This window comes from Triturus cristatus, chromosome 10 (genome assembly GCF_964204655.1).
Source record: "Triturus cristatus chromosome 10, aTriCri1.1, whole genome shotgun sequence".
NCBI lineage: Eukaryota > Metazoa > Chordata > Amphibia > Caudata > Salamandridae > Triturus > Triturus cristatus.
In genome coordinates this window covers 527,106,883-527,130,796 of record NC_140593.1, presented here as the reverse complement: position 1 = coordinate 527,130,796, position 23,914 = coordinate 527,106,883, and the positions used below count along the sequence as shown (strand labels likewise).

General features: G+C 49.5%; 1 protein-coding gene and 1 long non-coding RNA gene across 4 annotated transcripts in view; one reads left to right on the top strand and one right to left on the bottom strand.

Moving 5' to 3' along the window:
• LOC146789683 (uncharacterized) overlaps positions 1-18,084 on the bottom strand; it is a 678,567-nt gene extending 660,483 nt beyond the window's left edge. For all 3 annotated transcript variants that reach the window (XM_085631999.1, XM_085631998.1, XM_085632000.1), the window contains exon 1: positions 17,943-18,084. The gene's annotated coding sequence lies outside the window, so the exon portion shown is untranslated. The remainder of the gene's footprint in view (positions 1-17,942) is intronic.
• LOC146789682 (uncharacterized) overlaps positions 17,862-23,914 on the top strand; it is a 121,080-nt gene continuing 115,027 nt past the window's right edge. The window contains exon 1 of the long non-coding RNA XR_014970141.1: positions 17,862-18,082. This is a non-coding gene — a long non-coding RNA (uncharacterized LOC146789682). The remainder of the gene's footprint in view (positions 18,083-23,914) is intronic.

Here is a 23,914-nt window from a genome sequence, read left to right as displayed (position 1 = left end):
CACCACTACCCTGTTAGATTCCTGAGCGAACATGTGAAAAGGATCCTCTGCATGGCAGACCTCTCAGGATCAGAAAAGCTACACAAGTACAAGAACCAGTGACCCTGGACTCAGGTGACCTCTTAACTATGCCCCGGAATAGGCTATAATAATCCTTACAAAAAGTATAGCACTGTAAGCCAGTTTCCTTTTGATGCCACACATAATGTGTGTTGGTTACTTAATTCAACCAGGATTAAAGTTTTACAAAAAGTGGTATGCGCTGCTATCCCTTTATTTGATTTACTAAAAACCTCTTTGCATTTCTTGCTACTCAGCATCAAATCTCAATTAACAGGACCTCTGTTTCGGCAGGGGTTGACCATGGTATTTTACTTTTGTCTAGAATAGCAGCCTATGCCACTGCAATACTTGAATATATTAAAAACAGGGCAATCCCTTCTACCCCTTGTACCCCAGGGATCTCATATTTCTACCATTGGCTCAGGTTTACTAGCACAAGGTGAGACAGCAGACATGTAGTAATGTGATCCAATTGATTCAGGGGAAATCTAGGGTATTATTATTATTAATTATTATTATTGCAGAGTTTTATATAGCGCAAACTTGACCCGAATCCAATCAGGTATCAGAGCGCTTTACATAGCACCAGTTACGTTACATGAGAACACACATTCATTTTTTTTTGTTAGGCATGGGGAGATTAAGTGATTTGCCCAGAATCACAAGATGTTCAGCATCATTACCGAGACTCGAACCCAGTTCCCCAGGTCTGAGGCCGAGCACCTTGCCGTTTGGCCAACTCCTCTCCCCAAGGGTAGGTGCCGAAGCGATCTTCAGAAGACCTCCTAATTCGGATCAGCTGGGCATAGGAAAACGGTTTTGATTTCAGTCCTCAGAGCACTCTATTTAAACAAGTTAAGGCCACAGACAGTCTTTCCCAGTAGCAGAAAGGAGATTTTAGAATACATTCCCAGTAGCTCGGGAAACTCAAAAAACATTGTTAAATTCTGAACTACTTTTTACAACTTTTAAATAAAAGCTATGCACCTTCTGCTCCTTAGTCAATGCAATACAAAGTGTCCTGAGATAGCCTTTGGATTGTTTACTATCTAGTGCTATTTCACTTCACCAGACACATTAGACGCAAATCCTGACACCATAATGTGGACTACAAAGCTCACATACACATAGTTTGCTTAGTTTATGCCTTCTCCTCCGTTAAGAGCTATACATTTCTGAAGAGCCAAACTGCTGGCAACATTCTTCAGCATACACATTAAAGCACATAGTGGTTCAGGTGATCATATCCAACATAATATATTATAGCCTTAGAGCCCAACGTAGTGGGCTCTAATGGCCATTAATGGCCCGCTCCAGCATTAAGGGCCCAATCTGAAGGCGAGGGCCTTTAACAAGGGAGTGGGCATTTAATGGCTAGCACAGCCTGCTACGGAGGGCTCTAAGGGTATTAGAACACCCCCATGGGGGTTGAAATCCCCTTGAGCTCTGTGAAGCCTTTGTTCACAGCAAAATCTGTGAACAAACATTGAAATGTTGATGCTCCAGGCTTCTACCAGCCATTAGAAGCCTGGAGCACTCCATCACCTTCAATGAAGCGCTCAACATTCCAATGTTCTAATACTAAATAATACATTAGTCAATTCTGACTTCCAGTACGACTCCCCTCTAAGGAATACGAAATGCAACCAAACACAAAATGTTATTGTACCTTTGTGATTCCAGTCTATGCGTACCATAAAGCTGTAATGGGCGGGTCTACTGTGAGCTTTGAAATCAAAATCTGGGGCCAGATTTATCAATCTTTCATGCAAATCAAGCGGAAAGACATTTTGCAGTGCTGCGCTTAGCACGCTTTGAAAGAGGAGACATAGAGAAGAAAAACATATTTCTCCCTGTTGCGCCTCCCCAGGGAAGGTGTGGCATTTTGACATATTCTCAAGTTTGCCAGTCTTAATAATACTGTGAATGTGCAAAATCATTGGGTGGATGAATGTGCACATCCACATTCCACTCATGGAACACCTTCCCAGGGCAGAGTAATGCAAGGCAGCAACTTCTGCTGCCTTGTGTTAATCCAGATTCACGAAGCAAGACAGGGTCACACAAGGGGGCCTTGTGCTGCTTGTTAAATCTGACATTAATATTGCGTTACCATTCCGACACCATGTGTGATGCAATACCATGATCAATCTGGCCCCAAGTACTTGGACAATATGCATAGGGTATTTTACAAAGGGAAGCCTTCCAACATAAACAACAAGCTGACAAACAATTCCCTAATGAGAACTGTAACAGAACACTAAGCAGACCATCTCACATACTGGCGTATATGAACATTTAGATCCTGGCAGATGGCCTTTCAGCCCAAAAGGTCACCCTAAGCTCTGACTTCCACTGTCCTGATGTAGGACTGCCCACCATTTCTAGAAAAACCCTCACCCCCTACCTAATGGCATCACTGTGCCTTCAATTCATCTCCAGGGCCAACAGGCCATATCGGGCACTGGGCGTTTCCCCAGTGGGCCGCCAGGGTGGGGACCGGTTTTGGGTCCCTAGGGGGTCGTTTTTGTTACCGGGAGCCAGCAATATCGGCCCCCTGTAACAAAATCGGCCGAAACAGGCCCAAACAGCTCGGCCGCACCGCCCCCCTCCACCCAGGGGGGCCGGCCGAGCAGTTCACCAATGCCGGTTTCATTTCCCAGTCCGGCCATGTGCATCTCCTGGATCCACTATAGTAACAGCTGAATACAAAGGTGTAACATATATAACACATGCCCCAAGGGACTCATTTGCAGTAGTGCCATTTGGAGAAGTCCCAGCCAATGGAATCAGTCAGTAGCAACCTATGACAAGGGCACAACAATCATTAGCTGAACACATAAAATATTGTCCGAACCTCTCCTTTCTAGTTAGAAATATATTTATATCATCAAGCAATAAAAGCTCTATACAATAAATGACTGTAGTGTAGACAGTGCAGTACTCAAACAAGCATATAATTATACGCAGAGCTAAATAACGTTGACATCCAGGAGTTTTTTAAACATTCTAAACAACATTATTGGTGCCAACGTCTCTTTGAGGTGTCCAATGTGAAAAAAAAATCGAATTAGAATTAACCATGTATTGTGGACATCTCTTTGAGGTGTCCAATGTGAAAAAAACGCAAATTAAAATTAACCATGTATTGTCGACATTTTCACCCATTTATGAACTGGCAGGTCTTGTTAGGACCAGCCGCGGCCGCTGCATGTAAGAGCGGTGGGGCCAGTTGAGGGGGGTTTTCGAGAGACGACTGTAGAGTTGTGAGGTGGTCTAGTGGTTTGAGGGTGGAGCATCGGGAGGGCCGGAGGAGGAGGACGGCCAGCAGGAAGAGGCGGGGTGAGCCTGAGGGACGGCAGTGGGAGTAGGGACACGCTAGTGACCGGTTGCTAATAAAGAGTGTTGAACGAACCCACAGTGTCTGTCGTTATTAGTCACAGTGAAGACACGACAGCTGGCGACGAGGGTGGGATCGAGCTGAATGCTCTCCCAAACCCTGAAGTGCAACCGAGACCGCCGGAGGGCAAGAAGCGGGAGAAGACGGCGGGAACACCGCCTCACGCAGAGCACACCCCGAGCGCGAAGAGAGCCCGGCATTGCGAGGAGCGGAAGCGCAGAGCGCACCCTGAGTCTGAAGAGGGTTTGGCGCTCGAGGGAAAGGAGAGAGGTCGACGACGCTGGCCCACACGTTCCGATGTGAGTGCCAGATGTGAGAACCACCACCTACCCTGCTGTGAAGCCTCTCCCTGAGTGAAGCGGAAGACGTGCGGAGGCTAGACGAGCGGTGCACGGACCTGGGGTGAGTGAAGCCTCACAGTGATAGCAGCACGTGTGAAGCCCTGTGCACAATACCGGCCCGGCGGCCATCTTGAAGTCAGGCGAATTGCAAAGACGTCCCATTTAAGTGTACCCGGCAGCCATTTTGAAGTCAGGCGCCGTGAGGAACAAACAAGCACGAGCAAAGCGAAGCCACACACGAGTGCAAAAGAACAGATCAATTAAAAAAAAAAAAAAAAATAACAAGACAAATCACAAACAAGCCAAGGCAAAGGCAAGTGGACAGATAGGACATAATATCACGTGAAGCACAATGTCGACCCAGGGATCCCCAGGCCGCCAAGAAGCGAAGCCACTTGTCATGGGGTTATCGCATCTGCGCCCTCCAGAACCCCTAGCGCTCGTGGTCGGAAGTAGTATGGGCCCTCGCTGGGAAGAATGGATCGAAGATTTCGAGGATTACATCAAAGGTTCCAAGGTACTGGGGGATGAGGATCAACTGATCGCACTTCGAAATCTCGTGGGGAAGGATATTAGCAAGATGATAAAAGAAATCCCTGCCGCAGATGCGGGAACATATGCCAAGGTGCGAGAGGCCCTGGATAAGAAGTTCTTGCACAAGAAGAATGTGGACTACGAACGGTATGTGTTTCAGCGAGTGCGCCAAGAGAAAGATGAGGTAATGGGCTCGTATATAACGCGACTACGGCGATTGGCGCGCCACTGCAACTTTGAAGCATTCTCGACAGATGATGCAATACGGCTGCGCGTGATTGACGGCTGTCAGTCGGAGTCCCTTCGTAGGAAACTATTGAAGAAAAGCCACACCTTAGATGAAATTGAGGAACTCACGAGATTACACGACCAAACGGAGGAACAGGCCAAGACCATGGAGGCAGGGCGTACGGAGCGCAAGGAGCTAATCTGTCAAGTGCACACCGAATGTCCTCGCCGGGGGTCAAGAGAACGAAAACGGCATGCACGACCGCCGTCGAGACATCGCCGCCCTGGACATCGGCGGCCAGACTCGGGGAGGAGGAGCAGACGCCAGGATCACGGGAAGAAGGCGCCAGTGCGAAGGTGCTATAGATGTGGGTATGACTTCCCACACAGCGGAGCATGCCCTGGTAAGGCGCCGGTGTTGGCTCACCCCGATCCGGATCTCCCCTACGTGGTGGAAGCGGACGCATCGGATGTGGCGCTGGGGGCTATCTTGTCCCAACGCAACCACGACACAGGGGTGCTTCATCCCGTTGCGTACATGTCCCGCAAACTCAACGACGCCGAACACAACTACCATATTGCGGAGAAGGAGCTTCTCGCAATCAAGGACGCCTTCACCGAATGGAGGCATTGGTTGATGGGGGCAAGACATGTGGTATCGGTGTACACCGACCATCGGAACCTACAGTTCATGACGGCCACAAGACACCTTTCTCCCAGACAGCTGCGGTGGATGATCTTCTTTGCGGGGTTCAACTTCCGCATCACATATCGTCCGGGGACGGAAAACCGGAAAGCGGACGCCCTGTCCCGTCAATCTGCAGTTAAGGAACCATTGCCTGCGACCGAGCATTCCATCATTTCCCCGAGGATGGTATTGGGGGTTATCCAACCGGATACTTTCCTGAGGGGAATAAAGAGAGGGATCAGGTCATTCGCATGGCGGAGGTGGCTCCTCAGTCACAGAGAGTGGCAGCTGAAGGACGGGATACCCCTGAAGGGCAGGTGCCTATTGATACCCACGCCTAGGCTAAGGAAACAAGCATTCATCTGGTGCCATGACTCTCCATGCGCAGGTCATTTGGGCTTTGAAAAAACGGTGGCTAGCATGGGACGGCATTTCTGGTGGCCAACCATGAGAGTGGATGTCAGGAGGTGGGGACAGGAGTGTCCTACGTGTGCTACCATGAAGGCCGACCATGGCCGAACCCAAGGGCTCTTACATCCACTTCCGACCCCGGATAGACCATGGGATAGCATATCACTGGACTTCGTGGTGGGCCTACCGGTGACCAGGGGATGACGGCAGTACTGGTGGTGGTGGATTACTTGACGAAAATGGGGCACTTCATCCCCTGCAAGAGAGTCCCTACGGCCGGGGAATTGGCGTCACTACTCCTAAAGAATGTGGTACGACTGCATGGATTACCTGGGGTGATCGTGTCGGACCGGGGGTCGCAGTTTACTGCGCAATTCTGGAAGACTTGGTGCACTGCGCTGCATGTTAAGACCGCCCTGTCCACCAGCTACCACCCTCAAACGGACGGCCAAACCGAGCGCCTGAACCAAACGCTCAAACAGTATCTGCGATGTTTTGTGGACCAGGGCAGGGACGAATGGGTCGACTTGCTATGGGTTGCAGAGATAGCCTATAACAATGCCACTCACAGCTCCACACAGGCATCTCCGTTCTATAGCAACTATGGCCAACATCCCAGGTTCTTGCCATTTCTACATCCGTTCAGAGAGGACAGGATTCCCGCCACAGCGGACAGGGTGGCACACATAAAAGACACGTTGATGCGCTCAAGGGCTGTCCTAATAGAGGCCAAGAGAAGATACAAGGCTGCGGCAGACAGGAAGAGAAGGCCCGGGCCACTGTACCGCACTGGAGACTACGTCTGGATATCCACAAGAAACATGAGGTTTCGAAAGAACAGTGTGTTCCATCCCAAGTACATGGGCCCCTATCGAATTACCAAGTGTATGGGTCCCGTGAACGTGAATGTGTGCTTGCCCCAGTCATTGCGGATACACCCTGTCTTTCATGTATCATTGCTCAAACCTCCAAGCCGTCTGGGACACCTAGGCCGGTATGCGTGGAGTCGGAGGTGGAGTATGAAGTGTCGGGCATACGGGCGTCCAAATGGCGCAGGGGGAAGCTGTGGTACCTGGTTGCATGGAAAGGCTATGGCCCGGAGGAGCAGTCATGGGAACCGGCTGAAGGGGTTCATGCTCCGCGCTTGGTCTCCCTGTTCCATCGGCGTTTTCCTGCCAGCGCTGGACCCGTGGGGAGCCGCTGAGAGGGAGGATGTACTGTCAAGAATTCCTGTCATGCGAGGGGAGGAAAACGGTAACCAGCGAAAACGGACTACATCTCCCAGGATGCTTAGCGGTTGAGAGGTTATGTAAACAGGAGAGCTGTTACATAACTCAAGGAAAACACGCCCTTATGTAAACAGGAGAGCTGTTACATAACTCAAGGAAAACACGCCCTTATGTCAACAGGAGAGCTGTTACATAACTCAAGGAAAACACGCCCTATAAAGGGAGGAACCGGGAGGTACAACGCTGTCGGATATTGTGTTTACACCGACGTACCTGCTTAGTGAAGAGCAGTGTTCCGGAGTGGTGCTCCAGTAAGGCAAGAACGGAGGTAGGTTGAGTCGTTACTCCCTGGGCCGTGTCTTGCCCCATCGTCCCCTGTGAAGGACCCGGAAGCTCTACCGGATAACCATTGAGCTTCGCTTTTTGACTCGGCTGAGTCAAAGCGCAGTGGCGCTTTTTGCTGGTTGGAGTCGTAACTCCCAGCCCGACCAGAGATACAGGGACTGCCAGCTGTAACGCGCACCAGGAGGTGTTTGCCGCGTTACAGACTCGGAAGTCCACAGGATCGATCGAGCGGCTGCTCTCGGTTCAGTCTTCTTTGCTTGTGATTGGGGTATCGGTGACGCATCACCAGGAGGTGACTCCGCGTCCCGGTGCAGTCTGAGGAAGAGGTTGAGCGGCTGCTCCCTTCAGGTAGAGACCCCGGCTGGGTGTTTCCCTGACTCCTCGATTCTCCCCAACACTCTTCGTGCCCCTCACAGCCTACCGATTGGCATTGTCGGCCATTTCATTTCTGCCCTCTGTTGGCATACGCCGGGATCGGCGTATATGCAGAGGACGGCTAGGACCATCCGTGCTGTGGGCTGGTAACGTACTTAGCCTGGAAGATTCCAGTGACTATAACCTTTGTTTATTCCTTGTATTATTTTTGCCTTCATTAAAATAACTAAACCTTCACAAGTGGTTGCGTTCTCATTATCGTGTCTGTTAAACGATCCTGAGACGTTCAGGGCGTTACAAAATATCCGACCTTAATAACACTAACTGTCTCCCGGTCGATAACAGACATGGCAACACTTGATGATGTGCTGGCTGCTTTAGCGACCGTGCAAATTGAATTGGCTGCCTCCAGGCAAGAAACAGCCGATGTAAAAGCCAGACTGGATGCTATCCAATTGGATCCGCTCACGCCCAGCACCTCCCTCACGAACCAGACCCCTGCAGTAGTAGTGGAAATGCCGGTAGCCGTCCCCTTGGCAACACCAGAGAGGTACAGTGGGGATCCTAACACAGTGCAGGTATTCCTCACACAAGTGGCGCTACATTTATCGTGCAAACCAAGGGCGTTCCCCACGAGTCAGGCTCGTGTGGCTTTCCTTATATCCTATTTGGCTGGAAACGCGGCACAATGGGCCGTACCTCTGGTGAGCAGGGACGACCCCATCTTATGTGATTGGGGTGCTTTTCGCGAGGAATTCCTGAAAGTCTTCGACAGAAGGGCTGACTCGTACACGGCGGACCGTGAAATGCTTGAGTTGAGACAGGGATCCAACGACCTGGTGCAGTATCTCAACGCGTTCCGAAGGCTGGTTGCGGAAACCAAGTGGCCTGTTGCTAAACAGACGGCGCTCTTCCATCACGGGCTGTGCGATGAGCTCAAGGACGCCGTGGCTCATATTGACCCACAACCCAAGACATGTGAGGGCCTTATCAACCTGGTATTACGGCTGGAACATAGGCTAAGTGAAAGAAAGGGGGATCATGGGAGAAAAGGACACTCCCTTCCATCCTATGTGACAGTGGGAAGTCCTGAAACTTCCACCGCATCCAAGGGAGAACCCATGGACATCGGCGCAATACGAGCGAGCCTCACAGCCACGGAGAAAGAGTCACGCCGTAAACAAGGATTGTGCCTATATTGTGGCAAAAAAGGCCACTACGTACGTGAATGCCCTGCCAAACCGAAGACGTCACGTTATCGGGCCAAACGGTCGGTAACAGCCGTGGTGGACGTACCGGCGGAAAACTAGAGGACTCCCAGACCAAAGAAGGGGCATCTCGGAGTCACTCATCCATCCCTTCACTTTCCAACTCGGTCACTAAGGGACAACGACACCTGTTTCTCACGGTGCACGTGGGAGTGCATGACCAGTGGATACCCGTTGTGGCCATGGTGGATTCAGGGGCCACTGGCATGTTTATGGACCACAACGAGGCATGCAGGCTAGGGCTAGTGCTTCTTCCCAAAGCTGTACCCGAAGACGTCTATGCTGTAGACGGAAGGCGATTGGTGACGGGGCCCATCGGGCAGCACACGGGGGTCCTTCCGAAGAGATGTGGGAGGAACCATTTGGAACAAATCGATTTTAACATCATCCGAGCGCCCCAATATGGCGTCATATTGGGATTGCCCTGGCTACAGAAACACAACCCCTCTGTGGATTGGCCAACACATCGCATCGAACTGACGTCACCGTATTGCATCCTGCATTGTGGAATAAGAACGGAATCCCTTGACGCAGATGAGAGCGGGAGTCAGACGGTGGCTACAGCGGCAGAAAAAGATGTGGCTCTCCCCCAGGCTTATCACAGTTTTGAGGATGTATTTGATGAGGTGAAGGCGGAAGTGCTACCACCACATAGACAGTTTGACTGCCAGATCGACCTGGTGCCAGGGGCCAGCGTTCCCAGCGGCAGGCTGTATGCCCTGACGGAGCCTGAAAACGTGCATCTCCGGGGGTACCTGGATAAACTCCTCAAGCTAGGATTCATCCGCCCGTCCAAGTCTCCGGCCGCCTCGCCACTCTTCTTCATCCCGAAGGCTAATGGGGAGCTGAGAGCCTGTGTGGACTTTAGGGCATTGAATGCGATAACCGTAAAGAATCGGTACCCCTTGCCTCTCATCAGTGTACTTCTGGAACAGGTCAAGAAAGCTCGTATCTACACCAAGTTGGATTTGAAAGGGGCATACCATCTGGTGCGCATGAGGGACGGAGACGAGTGGAAGACCGCCTTTAAGACCAGGTTCGGCCTTTTTGAGTACCTCGTCATGCCGTTCGGTCTGTGCAACGCCCCGGCAGCCTTTCAGTACTTTTTGAATGAGGTATTCAGAGAGGAGTTGGATATCTACGTGGTCGTATATATCGACGACATCCTCATCTATTCGTCCAGTGTGGAGGAGCACGTACACCACGTCAAAGCTGTGCTCCAAAAGCTGAGGGAAAACATGCTGTTTTGTAAACTCAGCAAGTGTGACTTCCACGTCACATCCGTGGAATTCCTCGGAGTGATGCTGAGTCCAGAGGGACAGGAGATGGCAGAACGAAAGATCAAGGCGGTGAAAGAATGGCCGGTGCCCCAAAGCGTGAAGGACGTCCAAAGTTTCATTGGCTTCGCCAACTTTTACAGGCGGTTTATAGATGAATTTTCAGGATTGGTGGCCCCAATCACACAGCTACTGAGGAAGTCCAAGGAGTTTGTCTGGTCCCCTGAAGCGAACAAAGCCTTTGAGGCCTTGAAAAGCGCCTTTGGTAAGGCGCCGGTGTTGGCTCACCCCGATCCGGATCTCCCCTACGTGGTGGAAGCGGACGCATCGGATGTGGCGCTGGGGGCTATCTTGTCCCAACGCAACCACGACACAGGGGTGCTTCATCCCGTTGCGTACATGTCCCGCAAACTCAACGACGCCGAACGCAACTACCATATTGCGGAGAAGGAGCTTCTCGCAATCAAGGACGCCTTCACCGAATGGAGGCATTGGTTGATGGGGGCAAGACATGTGGTATCGGTGTACACCGACCATCGGAACCTACAGTTCATGACGGCCACAAGACACCTTTCTCCCAGACAGCTGCGGTGGATGATCTTCTTTGCGGGGTTCAACTTCCGCATCACATATCGGCCGGGGACGGAAAACCGGAAGGCGGACGCCCTGTCCCGTCAATCTGCAGTTAAGGAACCATTGCCTGCGACCGAGCATTCCATCATTTCCCCGAGGATGGTATTGGGGGTTATCCAACCGGATACTTTCCTGAGGGGAATAAAGAGAGGGATCAGGTCATTCGCATGGCGGAGGTGGCTCCTCAGTCACAGAGAGTGGCAGCTGAAGGACGGGATACCCCTGAAGGGCAGGTGCCTATTGATACCCACGCCTAGGCTAAGGAAACAAGCATTCATCTGGTGCCATGACTCTCCATGCGCAGGTCATTTGGGCTTTGAAAAAACGGTGGCTAGCATGGGACGGCATTTCTGGTGGCCAACCATGAGAGTGGATGTCAGGAGGTGGGGACAGGAGTGTCCTACGTGTGCTACCATGAAGGCCGACCATGGCCGAACCCAAGGGCTCTTACATCCACTTCCGACCCCGGATAGACCATGGGATAGCATATCACTGGACTTCGTGGTGGGCCTACCGGTAGACCAGGGGATGACGGCAGTACTGGTGGTGGTGGATTACTTGACGAAAATGGGGCACTTCATCCCCTGCAAGAGAGTCCCTACGGCCGGGGAATTGGCGTCACTACTCCTAAAGAATGTGGTACGACTGCATGGATTACCTGGGGTGATCGTGTCGGACCGGGGGTCGCAGTTTACTGCGCAATTCTGGAAGACTTGGTGCACTGCGCTGCATGTTAAGACCGCCCTGTCCACCAGCTACCACCCTCAAACGGACGGCCAAACCGAGCGCCTGAACCAAACGCTCAAACAGTATCTGCGATGTTTTGTGGACCAGGGCAGGGACGAATGGGTCGACTTGCTATGGGTTGCAGAGATAGCCTATAACAATGCCACTCACAGCTCCACACAGGCATCTCCGTTCTATAGCAACTATGGCCAACATCCCAGGTTCTTGCCATTTCTACATCCGTTCAGAGAGGACAGGATTCCCGCCACAGCGGACAGGGTGGCACACATAAAAGACACGTTGATGCGCTCAAGGGCTGTCCTAATAGAGGCCAAGAGAAGATACAAGGCTGCGGCAGACAGGAAGAGAAGGCCCGGGCCACTGTACCGCACTGGAGACTACGTCTGGATATCCACAAGAAACATGAGGTTTCGAAAGAACAGTGTGTTCCATCCCAAGTACATGGGCCCCTATCGAATTACCAAGTGTATGGGTCCCGTGAACGTGAATGTGTGCTTGCCCCAGTCATTGCGGATACACCCTGTCTTTCATGTATCATTGCTCAAACCTCCAAGCCGTCTGGGACACCTAGGCCGGTATGCGTGGAGTCGGAGGTGGAGTATGAAGTGTCGGGCATACGGGCGTCCAAGTGGCGCAGGGGGAAGCTGTGGTACCTGGTTGCATGGAAAGGCTATGGCCCGGAGGAGCAGTCATGGGAACCGGCTGAAGGGGTTCATGCTCCGCGCTTGGTCTCCCTGTTCCATCGGCGTTTTCCTGCCAGCGCTGGACCCGTGGGGAGCCGCTGAGAGGGAGGATGTACTGTCAAGAATTCCTGTCATGCGAGGGGAGGAAAACGGTAACCAGCGAAAACGGACTACATCTCCCAGGATGCTTAGCGGTTGAGAGGTTATGTAAACAGGAGAGCTGTTACATAACTCAAGGAAAACACGCCCTTATGTAAACAGGAGAGCTGTTACATAACTCAAGGAAAACACGCCCTTATGTAAACAGGAGAGCTGTTACATAACTCAAGGAAAACACGCCCTTATGTCAACAGGAGAGCTGTTACATAACTCAAGGAAAACACGCCCTATAAAGGGAGGAACCGGGAGGTACAACGCTGTCGGATATTGTGTTTACACCGACGTACCTGCTTAGTGAAGAGCAGTGTTCCGGAGTGGTGCTCCAGTAAGGCAAGAACGGAGGTAGGTCGAGTCGTTACTCCCTGGGCCGTGTCTTGCCCCATCGTCCCCTGTGAAGGACCCGGAAGCTCTACCGGATAACCATTGAGCTTCGCTTTTTGACTCGGCTGAGTCAAAGCGCAGTGGCGCTTTTTGCTGGTTGGAGTCGTAACTCCCAGCCCGACCAGAGATACAGGGACTGCCAGCTGTAACGCGCACCAGGAGGTGTTTGCCGCGTTACAGACTCGGAAGTCCACAGGATCGATCGAGCGGCTGCTCTCGGTTCAGTCTTCTTTGCTTGTGATTGGGGTATCGGTGACGCATCACCAGGAGGTGACTCCGCGTCCCGGTGCAGTCTGAGGAAGAGGTTGAGCGGCTGCTCCCTTCAGGTAGAGACCCCGGCTGGGTGTTTCCCTGACTCCTCGATTCTCCCCAACACTCTTCGTGCCCCTCACAGCCTACCGATTGGCATTGTCGGCCATTTCATTTCTGCCCTCTGTTGGCATACGCCGGGATCGGCGTATATGCAGAGGACGGCTAGGACCATCCGTGCTGTGGGCTGGTAACGTACTTAGCCTGGAGGATTCCAGTGACTATAACCTTTGTTTATTCCTTGTATTATTTTTGCCTTCATTAAAATAACTAAACCTTCACAAGTGGTTGCGTTCTCATTATCGTGTCTGTTAAACGATCCTGAGACGTTCAGGGCGTTACAAATGGACAGTGGGGCATCACTCAATTACATCCCGGTGACAGAGTATAAGAAAATGAATCCTCAGCCCCGACTAAGCCCTGCACACGTCCGCGTCTATACCTGGATGTCCAGGAAGCCGCTCCCATGTCTTGGGAAGTTTTCGACGACGCTGAGGCACCAAACAACATCTGTCCCAGCTGTGATACACGTCATTGAGGGGCCAGAAGCGGACTGTCTCCTCAGCTTGCCGACGGCTGAACGGTTAAGACTGGTGGAAATCCTTTACCGTGTCAGCAGCGACAACGATACCATTCACAAATTCCCAAAGTTATTCTCCGGGCTCGGCAAAATGAACAGAGGCCAAATTCGCCTCCACATAAATGAACAGATCCGCCCAGTTGCCCAGCACCCTCGGAAGGTACCCTTCCACCTCCAGCAGGCTGTGGAAGACGAGCCTCAAGATCTGCTAAAGGCTGACATCATCGAGCGGACAGAAGGCGCCACGCCGTGGGTGTCTCCAGTAGTGGTCGTACCAAAGAAAGGAACACCAGGGAAGGTCCGACTATGTGTGGACATGCGGGTGCCCAACACCGCCATCGAGAGGGAGCGCCATCCAGGGCCCCACTTAAGTGACATGATAGCTGCACTAAACGGGGCGCGGGTATTTTCTAAGTTAGACCTTAACAAAGGTTACCACCAATTGGAACTCCACGAAAGCTCCCGATATATCACGACTTTCGCAACACACCTGGGGCTGTTCAGATATAAGAGACTGAATTTTGGCATTTCATCAGCCGCAGAGATATTTCAAGAGGCTATCAGACAAACAATCCATCACATCCCTAATACGCTGAATTACAGTGATGACATCCTAGTCTACGGGGCGAACATCCAGGATCACGATACAGCCTTGGACAGAGTCTGCCATGCCCTCCTAGAAGCCAACCTCACGCTCAACAGAGAGAAATGTGAGTTCCACCAGTCGAAGCTAAAATTCTTTGGACACATCTTCTCTGGAGCCGGGATGAAGCCAGACCCCGACAAAGTGAGCACTCTGAACAACACCAAGAGTCCACAAGACGTCAGCGATGTACGGTCCTTCTTGGGCATGGCGAGTTACTGCTCGAGGTACATTAAGGACTATGCCACACTCAGCCACCCCCTTCGAATGCTGACCAAACAGGGACAGGTGTTTGAGTGGACGTCGGAGTGCGAGCGAGCGTTTCAAGAAATTAAACAGGCTGTGGGCACGGTGGAGAGCCTGGCATACTTCAGCCCAGACCGCAAGACTGAAATCACCGTGGACGCGAGCCCCGTCGGTCTAGGTGCCATCCTGGCCCAATACGATAAAGACACTGACCAACGTCACATAGTGGCCCACGCCAGCCGAAGCCTCTCCGACACAGAGAAGGCCTACTCTCAACCTGAAAAGGAAAGCCTCGCGGTAGTGTGGGCGTGCGAACACTTCCACGTGTTTATATATGGTAAACATTTCACAATGGTGACGGACCACCAAGCACTCATCACCATCTATGGAAACCCGCGGTCCAAAATGCCTCCCCGCATCGAACGCTGGGGACTACGTCTGCAAGAATACACTTTCACCATTGTGCACAAACCGGGGAAGGCAGCCAACCCAGCTGACTATATGTCGCGACACCCCGAAGCTTCCCAGCGCCCCACACCATCCGTTGCTGACGAATACATCCACTTTGTAGTGGATCAGGCGCGGCCACCAGCTGTCCCCCTAGAAGTCATCCAAGACGTCACCTCGCAGGATGCAATGCTGCAAAGGGTGATTCGTAGAGTTCAAACACACCGATGGCGGCATGAAGACACGGAGGATGAAAGCGGCGACCCAACAATGCATCAGGAGTTGCAGGCGTTCCGGAACGTGTGCGAGGAACTATCCGTCACAGCAGACGGCCTGTTGCTAAGGGATCACCGAATCGTCATCCCCCAACAATTGCGGCAAGGAGTCGTCAACTTGGCTCACGAAAGCCATCGAGGAGTGGTAGCAACCAAAAGGGCTCTTCGTGAGCGTGTCTGGTTCCCCTTCCTGGACAAAATGGTAGAACACACTCTGAAGGACTGTCTGCAGTGCCAAGTGGTAAGGCACGGAGATCCGCCGGCCCCACTCCAGATGACGCCCCTACCGCCAGGAGTGTGGCATGAATTGGCGATGGACTTTTATGGCCCCATGCAGTCGGGCAAATATGTGCTAGTGATAATCGATGAATATTCGAGATTCCCTATCGCCCGATTTGTGACATTCACTAACGCAGCTGCCACACTTACTATCTTGGATGAAGTCTTTGCAGCCTGGGAGGGTACCCAAAGAGGTGAAAACAGACAATGGTCCTCCTTTCAATGGCCGGGAGTTCAGTGATTTCATGAAACTAATGAATGTTCGACACCGACGGATAACACCACTATGGCCACAGGCCAACGGCACAGCGGAGAGGTTCATGGCCACCCTCAAGAAGACATTCCAGCAGGCGGCTCTTGACAAAAGAGACCTACAGGTGGCACTCAACGATGTGCTCCGAGCGTACCGGACGACGCCGCACGCCACCACAGGCAAATGTCCAGCAACGCTCATGCTAGGGCGCCCGGTTCGGACGCGGATACCCACCTGGGAGGGAGCTCTACGACCGGTATCCCCAAGTCGCGTCCATCAGGAAGTGGAGGCTACCGACAGAGCTCGCAAAGAAAGCATGAAGACATATGCGGATGGTAGAAGACGAGCCCGCTCTCTCTCGTTCCACGAAGGAGACTGCGTGGTAGTCAAGCAGGAGCAATGCAAGAAAACGGACAGCAAGTTTAGAGCGGAACCTCTGACAGTCACTCGACAGAAGGGCACCATGCTGACAGCGGAGTCAGACAACAGGCGCGTCACTCGAAATGTGTCTCACTTTCAAAAGTGTAGTCCAGCTCTGCAGGAGGCGCTTGATTCGCGGATAACGTCACCAAGAGTTCAACAGACTGAAACGCAAGGTGAGAATGGCACCCACTCGGACAAGGAACCCGGAGACAACGCCACTGTAGTGCCTGAAGGATGGTCTCTCAGACCCCGACAGACAATTCGCCGGCCTAAGCGGCTAATTGAAGAAATGTAAACCGTCAGTGACTCATTTTGTTTGCTAACAAAGGGGGAGATGTAGAGTTGTGAGGTGGTCTAGTGGTTTGAGGGTGGAGCATCGGGAGGGCCGGAGGAGGAGGACGGCCAGCAGGAAGAGGCGGGGCGAGCCTGAGGGACGGCAGTGGGAGTAGGGACACGCTAGTGACCGGTTGCTAATAAAGAGTGTTGAACGAACCCACAGTGTCTGTCGTTATTAGTCACAGTGAAGACACGACAACGACCACGAGGGAAAATTCAATAAATAATTCATTTTCATTTGTGGTTGTCTCTCAACCCCCCCCCCCCCTCACCTGGCCCTAACGCCCACCGTGCTTACCTGCAGCGGCCGTGGCTGATTAGGACTTTCTCCGATATTACCACAAACACTGCCTGCAGCAAGCGCAAATGCATGCAGTCTCCCATTCCTTGCAAAACACATATACAGCATGTCTGTACAAGTTCAAAACAGCCCCTGTTTGCAGAAGAGAAACCACTTGTTTACCTATCTGATTGATAACAGGGGCCACTTTTATTTTGATGCCTGTTTCTGTCCCAGCCCGACCCTGGAAAGAGCAACCAGATTCCGACCAATGTAATGAGAGTGGAACAAGTTCTACCTAGGCTCCTATAGAGAGCTAAACATCCAAAGGAAAAAAGGAAAAATAGTTTGCGGACGTCTAAAGTGGAAGGTTACGATCAAAAGAGTAGGTAGTACCTTTAGGAGAGGGGAATTGAAATAGACAAGAAAGCCATCCAATCAAGAGTAAATAATTGTAGACCCAAAACCCACTCACTTTAAGCATGTGCTAAGGGGCGGGTTACAATTCTATCTGCCACAGATAACAACCAATGCGAATTGTGGGAAGACTTCAATACTGCCTCTCCAAAAATATATATTTAAATAAATTGGCGAATCAAAGACGAGATGGGCACTGAAGTGCGGCGTTGAATTAGAGCTTTTATTTCATGGCAGCAATGCAGCTTTCCTAGAGCGTTTTCTGCACGATTGAGCCTTTCTCAAGGTAGCAATCGCAATAGAAAGTAAATACCCAGCAGGTTATAGACAGAGAAAACATAATTCTTCTCGTGTCCATCCGTTTTAAGTATAAATCCGAAAAGAAAACAAACACTCTTGTTCATCATTCCATATAAAAACATGTTAGAAAATGAAGACATTATACATATGTATCAGGAATACAACAACCAGAATACAGCAGAATGTCATTGGTAAATCCAGGGCCGGAGTTCAACACGAGCTAGAAGGCAACCAATCCCAGGTTCAAAAGTCAAAGGAATGAACGTCAATGGCCTCAAACAATGCCCACGGCTCGCACATGAACGAAAACGCAAAATTAACAAGTCCCGCACTCAACCCAAAGACAGGTGGCATACATTTAATCAAAGGTAACGCGTAAGGAAAACAAATACCTCAGAAATCCAAGGACAAGCCGCAACTTTGAACGCTCCGGAAGAAACGCCTTGCGGCAATCACGAAAACACGAACTGGAGTCACTCTTGTCTGAGTGCAGCAAGGGGCGCACAGAGGCGGAAAGCAGGATCAGAGCGCGGTAAAATTACTCGTACATATTATTACCAATGGCAGCTTGTAAGCTTAGTGGGATGTTCTACCGCGTCTGACATAAAAGGCGCCTATGGAACTTAGTTCCACTTTGAGAATTGTTGTTGTTGGTGTTGTGTTATATCCGGAATATGAGAATATTATTATTTTTTAATCGAAGGTGTGTCGTGCAAATCAAATAATGGTATAAACGAACGAACGCGTTTTTGGCATTAAAAAAGCAGCGCCCACACCTGTGGCGAGGAGATGGTTCCAAGTCACCAGACACCAATAATCCATGCTTGGACTTTGCTTTTACGTATCATTGTTATCAGCTGTGCGGGTCCAATCAAAATTACCCAAGACTAGAACTTTCAGAATGCACTAATATGTACACGTTGAGCAGTGGGAAAGTGGTGTCCCGGTGACCCTAGACATACTTACATTGGAATACCGAAGATCATAACACACTCTCAGAAATTAAATAAGACGTGACTTTCTCTGGCATCCTTCAGTCTCATGGCAGTGGTGCGGTAAAGGTGCAATGGACTCTAATGCAACAAGTGAAATTGACCCCCGGATTCCTGGATGGGTAGTTAAAAATCGCCATCTGTGTTGTCCATACCCTCCACCCACCCTCTATTCGGCGTACTTGAAGCGAGCTTTTTCTAATTTTCTCCCTGTTGAATCTGGTTTTACTCCCTTGCAGTTCCCCCCTGCATTTGCCCGATAAGCTCATGGGTGGTTGTGGGCTATGCCCCTGAGACATCAGATGGGCATTGTCGAGCTTTTGCATTACTATGACTCAGTCCTCTTGCGGATCAGAGCGCTACAAGTGCCTCCCAGGTCAGCCAAACCTCAGTATGGTTTGCTTTTACCCCCACCTTGAATCTGGGCTGGTGCCTTGATGGATCCCCCTGTTCATTGGCTGCTTTGTATTCTGCATTGCGACTCTAACTCTTGGGGGTTTTGGCTGTTACTAGATGCATCACCTCATACGGCGAGAGTACATCATGCTGATTTTGTTAAGTTCTTGCATGAGCGTTGCACTTTGTTTACTTCTGCTTCTTTCCTGTCTTTTTGTTTAGGCCTTGCTGGTGGGGTCTGAATCTGCTTCTTCTTGCAGTCCAGTAGAGTTGCTATTCCACATGCCTGGCTGGTTTGGGTGCCTCTCTATCAGAGTTGTGTGGTTTGCATGACAGGTTCAGTTCCAGGTTTGGCCTATCTGGCATCTCTTCTTTCCTGTTGTGTTATCTTCGGTTCAGAGAGGTTAAATGATCTATTCCCAGTGATGTTGCCCAACAACTTTGGGGCCACATTTGGTTGCCTGCTGGGAAGCCAATTGGCCTCTGTAAGTAAAGCCTGGAGTTCAACTGTTGGATAAGCTAAGTTCTGAGCAGGTTCACATGGATAGTTCGATTTTGTTAGGTTTTATTAGGATGAGCCTCCACACTGTTCACACACAACCATTTCTCTCTTATTATTAGATGTCTCTCATTTTCCAATTTGTAGGTAGTTGTAATACACGTTGAAATCCATCTAGATTTTTACAAGGGGTGATTTATGCTTAGATATGAATTTGTAGGCTCTGGATAGCTCATGTATTTACTAAAGATTTTTAACCGTTTTAATTGTTTGTACTGTGCCTTTATGATTGCTATTGTAAATCGAATCAAGAAAAATGTGATTGATTGATTTGACATGGATACTGCTGTATTGGGTAGCACTGGTTATTCTCGGGTCACCTGAGGTGTAATGTAACCGAATCTTCTGGAAAGGACCAGGTTTTCTGGCCCTGGCCGGCTGAGGACGAGTGCAGACGGGCTTGCCTTTGGCGCCAGTGGTGCGGCTGCTCACCTAGCCAAATTAAGTAGTGCTGGCTGAGTGCTGGGTTAACGAGAAAAAAAAGAGCTGGGCTGCCAACCAAGATGGTATCTGCTCAAGTGGTTTTGAGGTGAGCTAATTCTAAACACGGCAAGGGAGTACCAGTCTCCAAAACTCCCTAGAGCACTAGTATCGAGTCAGCAATGCCTTGGTGAGTCTGCCTGTAAATGCCCCCCACAAGTCACAAAAGTGCTCCCCTTTGTTCCCTCCACCCGATACTTCCCGAGACCTCCGGTACAGAGTGGCAGCTAGATGAAGTTCAAATAGTGCAGAGCAAGCAATTTTACAGAAATGTGCAGAACAGAGTAAAACACTGCGAATAAAATTAAATAAAATAGTCTAAAAACACATCTGAGTGAAACCAATTACTAACTTCTATGGTGAGAAAAACATGATGGATTAAAGACAGGTCTGGGACGGGGGTGAAAGTTTGATTTGTTCAGCATTCCGTCCATCATTTGTTCTTTTTGCTTTTGTTGCCCTCAGTGGAATGGGTATGCCCAGATATGGGTCTCTTGCTTGCTGTGCCACTGGATTCAATCTAGCCTGACTGATGAGGAGTGATACCCCAAAACTGGTTTGAGGATGCATGTTTCTGGTCCATGGAGGACCTGGCTTGTCAGTTTGAGCTGGACTGTTCCCATGAGAAGCAGGGTCAAGACTGATTTGCATATGGCTGGGTCCAAACTGGGGTGGCATTGTGAGCAAAAGACAATGGACTTAACCCATATCTTTTGACTAGGGTTGAATTATTTGTTTAGCATTCCGTCCATCATTTGTTTGTGCAGCACCTCTGTGTATGGACACAGAAAAGAGGCTATTAGACCATAGCTGCCAAGTTTCCCGGGTCCGTGCATGCTGATACACTCCAGGTTGTTTTCTGTTGAATTCTAGGAGTTTCTCTCCTGTTTTATAATGGAAAAGCAACACTTCAAATCCCAGAATTCAAAGAAAATAACTGGAATAGAGCAACACATCACACTGTGGCCTGGTAAACCTGGCAGGGTTGTTATACAGCTCTGTTTCGGCTGCCCTACTGACACAGCTGGCAAAGTACATAATTTGTTCATCTATAAGCACTGTGAAGAACCTAGAATTCATAAAATATAATTTTAAATATGTGTACGCTGCACAAGGGGGTGGTGTCCCAAGGGGTGGAGTCATGAAAAGTGGAGTCTGACAATCAACTTATACATCTGAACAAAAGTCCTTTTAGCTATACATGTGTGTGTATATGTATATGTATATATATATATATATATCTATATCGCTGCTCCGTGGTCTTGCCTGCTGCTGCACTCGTGAGCGGGTGCCCGGTCCAGCGGTGGCAGACCGCTAAATATCAAGCTCCTTACTTTCAAGTAAATTCAGGCCAGCACTCACGTTGGGTATAAACTTGTTACGGTTTATTCACGAGACAAATAATAACAAACGCGTTTCGGCGTTAGCCTTCGTCAGTGTCGACGATCGCCGTTACCGTGACAACTTAAATTCAAATCAATTTCATGCAATGGACGAAGGACTGCTGCTCGACTTTGAGCGCCATCTTGTAATATGTTAATCTTCACATATGTTATAACAAATTCATGATACAGCCTAAAGTAATAGTCTGGTAAAACTAATTCATAGTGCGGAACCACAATTGATAAATAAATACATTTACAGGTCGCGAGTGTTCGCGCGTGCATTCAATTATTCTTTTGCAACATCAATTTATCCTATATGGAATCGCGCTACTCTCCACAGCCACCCATTCTCCAGCCTGACATAACAATTGGTCAAACTAATTCATGATGAGGAACCACAGTTGATAATTAAATACCTTCATAGGTCGTGAGTGATCGCGCCTGAATTCAATTCATTCATTCACAGCATAATTTAATCCTATATGGAATCGCGCTATCTGGAATCATTAACGCCCTGGATGGGCTGGCTTACAAACTCCAACTTACTCTGTAGAAAAGTTTATATACATGGAGTGCTAGTGATTTATCTGTCATGTGTGTGTCACATATGATTCCTGATCATCTAGTGTCAACATACTGCACTGTATGGGCATTCTATAGTGGTTCCAATCTACGTCATGTATTTTGAATTATAACCAGATCTATTACCGTCCAAAATTGCATGCACAATTACACAGAGTGTAGGTTACTAGTTTCTATTCCTCTCACAAATGGACTGCTAGTTCTTCCCCGCTATTAAGACCACCTGGATGTTTTGTTTGTAGGTCAATAATGTAGCGGGATTCCAGTCTCCTCAGACTCCTCTCTCTGTCACCTCCCCTGATGCTCTTCGGGACATGGTCAAGACAGAAAAATTGCAAAAGAGATCTATTACTATTATGAATCTTTGCAAAATGTCGTGCAACCGGATAGTTGGTGTCTACACTAGTTATTGCCCTTTGGTGTTCTAAGATTCTCATTTTCACAGGATTTCTTGTGCTCCCGATATATCTCAGACTGCACGGACATGTCAAACAGTAGACCACGTATGGGGTGCTGCATGTCATGAATTTATTTATCTTGCGCTGTCTTAATTCATTTGCAATTTTGTAAGTTGTGACTCGTTTGCTTGTGGCACAAGCTCTACATTTGCCACAGGGAAAGGAGCCATGTAATCGCTGTAAGCCTGTGTCGGGTTTCTTAGTTTCCAAGTGGCTCTCTACTAGCTCATCTTTCAGAGATCTAGCTCTACTGAAACTGATACTTGGTTTCATTGGTAGATCCCTGCCAATGATCGTGTCTGATCTTAGAATTTTCCAGTTACTCTGTAAAATGCGCCTGACATCCTGTGCCGCATTGGAGTAGCTGGTGATCATGCGAAACCTGTTCTCAACACCTGTGGTGTTTGTTCGTACCTTCTCCTGAAACAAGAGCTCGGACCTGGTTTTTTGGGCTACCTTACTTTCAGCCCTTCTTAGAATATCCGTAGGGTACCCTCTAGCTCTAAAACGTTTAAGGCTTTCTGATGCCGCCATCTTATAGTCCTCATCCCGAGAGCTGTTCCGTTTGATTCGAAGTAATTCCCCATAGGGGATACTTCGAATCAAACTCGCGGGGTGACTGCTCTTTCTGTGTAGTATAGAATTCCCTGCGGTTTTCTTTCTATAGAGTGCAGTATGTAATGTGCTGTCCTCCACAAATACTCGCAGGTCTAGAAATGACACTTCCTTGGTACTTATTTCCCCAGTAAATCTAAGATTTAGTTCATTGGTGTTTAATGAGGAAACGTACTTCTCTGCTGACTCTCTTGACCCTCTCCAAATAATGATTTATTCGTGGGCTGGTGGGAGAAGCAGGTGGCCTGGGCAGAGACCAATGAAGAGGGAGTTGATAATGTAATCTGTTGGAGAAGGTACGTACTACATAGACGACCTCTTCATTATTTGGAGAGGGTCAAGAGAGTCAGCAGAGAAGTACGTTTCCTCATTAAACACCAATGAACTAAATCTTAGATTTACTGGGGAAATAAGTACCAAGGAAGTGTCATTTCTAGACCTGCGAGTATTCGTGGAGGACAGCACATTACATACTGCACTCTATAGAAAGAAAACCGCAGGGAATTCTATACTACACAGAAAGAGCAGTCACCCCGCGAGTTTGATTCGAAGTATCCCCTATGGGGAATTACTTCGAATCAAACGGAACAGCTCTCGGGATGAGGACTATAAGATGGCGGCATCAGAAAGCCTTAAAAGTTTTAGAGCTAGAGGGTACCCTACGGATATTCTAAGAAGGGCTGAAAGTAAGGTAGCCCAAAAAACCAGGTCTGAGCTCTTGTTTCAGGAGAAGGTACGAACAAACACCACAGGTGTTGAGAACAGGTTTCGCATGATCACCAGCTACTCCAATGCGGCACAGGATGTCAGGCGCATTTTACAGAGTAACTGGAAAATTCTAAGATCAGACACGATCATTGGCAGGGATCTACCAATGAAACCAAGTATCAGTTTCAG